This window comes from Xyrauchen texanus, chromosome 20 (assembly GCF_025860055.1).
Source record: "Xyrauchen texanus isolate HMW12.3.18 chromosome 20, RBS_HiC_50CHRs, whole genome shotgun sequence".
NCBI lineage: Eukaryota > Metazoa > Chordata > Actinopteri > Cypriniformes > Catostomidae > Xyrauchen > Xyrauchen texanus.
The window spans coordinates 1,261,239-1,265,821 of record NC_068295.1 but is presented as its reverse complement, the minus strand read 5'-3'; the positions used below and the strand labels follow the sequence as shown (position 1 = coordinate 1,265,821).

The 4,583-nt window shown below is 35.1% G+C and overlaps 1 protein-coding gene across 1 annotated transcript in view; it reads left to right on the top strand.

Moving 5' to 3' along the window:
* Positions 1–3,344: 3,344 nt before the first annotated feature.
* The window catches only part of LOC127660821 (protein LBH-like), a 22,426-nt gene continuing 21,187 nt past the window's right edge, over positions 3,345–4,583 (top strand). Inside the window, exon 1 of the mRNA XM_052151255.1 lies at positions 3,345–3,474. The gene's annotated coding sequence lies outside the window, so the exon portion shown is untranslated. The remainder of the gene's footprint in view (positions 3,475–4,583) is intronic.

Here is a 4,583-nt window from a genome sequence, read left to right as displayed (position 1 = left end):
TTCTTCTTCTTCTTGTGTTTAATGGCGCTTTTGCGTCTCCTACTGGACTGAGTGTGCGCGCGCTCAAGTCTCACTGGCTGCAGCTTGCAGAACGGGGCGGAGCTACATGTGTCGCCCCGCCCATAACGTACTCTCATTGGCTCGGTCATCTTTTATAGGCGTACATGATAGGAAATGCGTTTTAAAATAGTTAATCTGGATAATTTTTGATTATAGTGATATGTGATATGAAATTGTGTTGTACCTCACATGTCATTTCAAAGTAATTTAGCAGGACTGAGTCACGTGCTTTCATTCAAATCAGTAATTCAAAAAGTTGCAATTTCACAAAGTCTTCATTATGATGCATGGTTAGAGAAATTAGTTTAATTAACAATTAATGATGTTTTTTTTTTTTTTAAATCACCATAGAGTGAAATTGAATTTTTGTACTATAAACACAACATTATTATTGCATTGTTATTAGTTCTGATGCGTCCATAGGTTATGAAAAGCAACAGCACCATCTTCTGTAAATTAACTGTAAATTACACTATATGCACTATAATCAAATTGTTTGGCTCAACTATTCAATTTCTCTCAAAGAATGATAACACCAGCAATCTGCTATCATGTCTATGAAAGATGAACGAGCCAATAAGAGTAGGTTATGGGCGGAGCGACACATGTAAATTTGCATTTGAAAACTTTAAAGAAGTTTCTTCAAATATAAATTCAGCATCTTGGTTCATAAAAATGTACTGCCTTGTTCCTGAACTGACTCTGGTCTTAGTCTGGGACTTGTTCTTGAAGGATCTAGTCTTGGTCTGGGTCTTGAAGGGTCTAGTCTTGGTCTGGGTCTTGAATTGTCTGTTCTTGGTCTGGGTCTTGGATGGTCTGGTCTTGGTCTGGGTCTTGGATGGTCTGGTCTTGGTCTGGGACTTGGATGGTCTGGTCTTGGTCTGGGTCTTGGATGGTCTGGTCTTAGTCTGGGACTTGGATGGTCTGGTCTTGGTCTGGGTCTTGGATGGTCTGGTCTTACTCTGGGACTTGGATGGTCTGGTCTTGGTCTGGGTCTTGGATGGTCTGGTCTTAGTCTGGGACTTGGATGGTCTGGTCTTGGTCTGGGTCTTGGATGATCTGGTCTTGGATGGTCTGGTCTCAGTCTGGGACTTGGATGGTCTGGTCTTAGTCTGGGACTTGGATGGTCTGGTCTTGGTCTGGGTCTTGGATGGTCTGGTCTTGACTACACCTAATGTAGGCCTACACATCTATCTTCCCTGCAACCTCTCTGCGCCACCTAGTGTGAGAACCACTGTATTGAAGTATCCTCTCTTTAGCCCCACCCACTCATTAACATATTTACATGTTGGCTTTGAAAATGACAATTGAAATAAAAATAAAATAAAAGCTAAAATTAAATAAAAAACTGAATTTTTTAATTTTTATTTGAATTATTTCCCTACTATTGTGTTAGCATGAAGAAAAGTGAATTTGCCGTTTATTTTTCACATTTGTCTTTTCATTTTAATATTGGCAATATTCAATATTTCGGTCTTGCCTCAAGATTGCAGTGAAAATGAAATGCCAAATCAGCAATTGCGTTTTAGATTTTTAATTAAAAGGGATTATGCATTGCCAACGTGAAATTAAAATGGAATCAATTAACTTTATTTTTAATTTTGGCTGATATTTTGCAGATAATTGAGGAAATGAAATGGTTAATGAGGTTTTTACTTTCATTTTACCAATCTTGTCCAGTGTCTAATTTAATAAAGACCTGTTATATGTGGTATGTTCTGTGCTGTTTGTGTATTGCATCTGTGCATGAGACAATGACAATAAAAACTTTGATTTGAACTTTATTTCCAAGAGATGGCGCTGTAGACCAAGACAATCGCTGTGCCTCCTCCTCCGGAAGCCGCGTTTGTCAACCGCATACGTCATCGTTTCATTTTTATTTTATTTTTTTTTGTCTTTCTTTTTTTTTTTATCTATTGTCAATGACATTTATTTATATGTACATAAATGTATAAAACTGTTAACCTTTTTTTAATTAGAAAATAAAATTATTTACAAAAAAATACAAATGAAACGTGACAGCGTCGATGACGTATGCGGCCGACAAATGCGGCCGACAAATGCGACCTCCAAAGACGCATTAGTTTAAAAAGTAGGCTACACCTAGTTTTGTACCATTTAAGTTTGAGCTTTGTCAGTATCTTAAAGCATTGGAGGGTGTAAGGAACTCTAAAGCTAAAAAGACTATAGGTTTTTGTAAAGCCTTGAAATATTATCCTTTTTAAGGATTTTTGTATTTATTTTGTAATTAGAGATATGTTTTTGATTGTAATACCCCTATGTATATAGTTCTTAATTCTGTTATTTTGTTGTTAATTTATTTTATTTACTTGTAATATTTTGTATTAATATTGTTGTTGTGTTTTATGTTCTGTTTTTGTTGCAATTACTGTTATTAAAAAAAACTTTAAAAAAAAAAAAAAATTAAATTAAAAAAGACGCAAAACTTAATTTAGTTTTTTTTTCCTTTTATATATATATATATATATATATATATATATATATATATATATATATATATATATATATATATATATATATATATATATATATATATATATATTTATATGTATTTTTTTTGTTGTTGACTGTTACTTTGTACTGTACTGTTTTGAGCATCAATAAAAAAAAATTTGTTAAAAAAAACAAATAACTAAAACAAAAGCTGAAAAAAAAAAAATGGACGCATCCTTCCAAACGCGACACAGCCAATCACAGATTCACTTTCAAGTTACCTTACAGGCATGATAAAAATAAGTTTGACATTGTCAAAGCATTATTAACTTTATGCCTACATACATATATACGCAGACACATTTATACAAAATTTTAAAAAAAGATTAAGGGGTCAATTTATCACACAGCCCTCTCAGACAGCCAAATATCAAATTAAATAGGCCTAGATTCAGTATGAGGACACTCTATATCCGATTTTCATTTATCTTAGTTGTGAATTATTACACCAAGTAAAGCCGTTATTCACTATATTGAATAATACAGAAATGACAGAATAAAATTCCACCATAGTCTTTAAACAGCGCTAAACTGAGCCGTTCTCTCCGTCATTTTCTGTCATTCACATCCTATGAAAATCCTTTTTAGTCGTCACGTGCATGGAGTTTCGCTCACCTGATTGGTTGTTGGTGGCGCGAGGACACTTTTCATTATGACGGTGTCATTCAAGAATTTGGAGTCTGGTCCGTTGTGGGCGTGTCGACTGCGGTTGGCCACGCCTTCTCTATAAAACTGAGCATGCTGCGGCTTTTGAAGTAGTTTAAGCACCTGGTGGAAACGCGTCGCTTGATGTTACATTTCGGAAGATGCCAGTTTTCCTTTAAGAGATTAAGAGGACTACAGGCTCGCAAAGATCAGCTAGAGAAATCACAGGTGTGAGAAGCTACATGTCTGTTACTGGTAAGAATCCGCTGCGCATCCTCTTCTGAACTTTCACTTGCCTTTGTTCCAGTGTAAATGATGATCTCGATATGCGCACTCTTATGCCTGACAGGACAATGTCATTTAAATATCATTTTACGATTCGCTCTTATTGCACAAAGCACTTATGCGAGCATGACATTGATGCAACTTGTGCTGATTTCTCACAGGTATTGACAATCGTTTATTTATCTTTCTGCCTGTATGTCTCTCTCTCTCTCTCTCTCTCCCTCTCTCTCTCTCTCTCTCTCTCTCTCTCTCTCTCTCTCTCTCTCTCTCTCTCTCTCTCTCTCTCTCTCTCTCTGTCGCTCGCTCTCTCTCTCAATTCAATTCAGTTCAAATGAGCTTTATTGTACAGTATTGCCAAAGCATTGGCCATTACATAGGCAATGAACAAATAATCAATAAAATTAATCAGTGAACAAATGCATGAATACATTTATATATATATAAAAAAAAAAAAACTTTTGAACCAACATTCAGAACTTAGTTTTGTCTCTCTCTCTCTCTCTGCCTCTCTCTCTCACTCTCTCTGCCTCTCTCTCTCTCTCTCTCTCTCTCTCTCTCTCTCTGCCTCTCTCTCTCTCTCTCTCTCTCTCTCTCTCTCTCTCTGCCTCTCTCTCTCTCTCTCAATTCAATTCAAAATTGCTTTATTGGCATGACCGTACACAATACAATATTGCCAAAGCTTGGAATACATAGAATAATTATAAAGACATAAAATATTATAACATAACTTGCATTTATATGTACAAATTAAATTAATTGTACAAATTAACAGTGTAACAAATAAAAAATAAATTAAATAAAAATAATAATTAGAACAGTTTATGAACATTAAAAAAAATCTGTGAACAATGTAGAGTTCAGTGTGTGTGTGTGTGTGTGTGTGTGTGTGTGAGCGCATCACTGATTAGTCATCGACTCTCTCTTTTTGTGACAAGCATTAATGTATCTTGCTGCTAGTATGATACAATCTCTTTTTTCACCTAATAAATGTTGAAATTGTGTTTTGTTGTCTAATTTGATGAAGTTAGGGCAAAGTATTTCAAATTTAGTGTAAAAAGTCCCTCTAATGTCCTCATAGT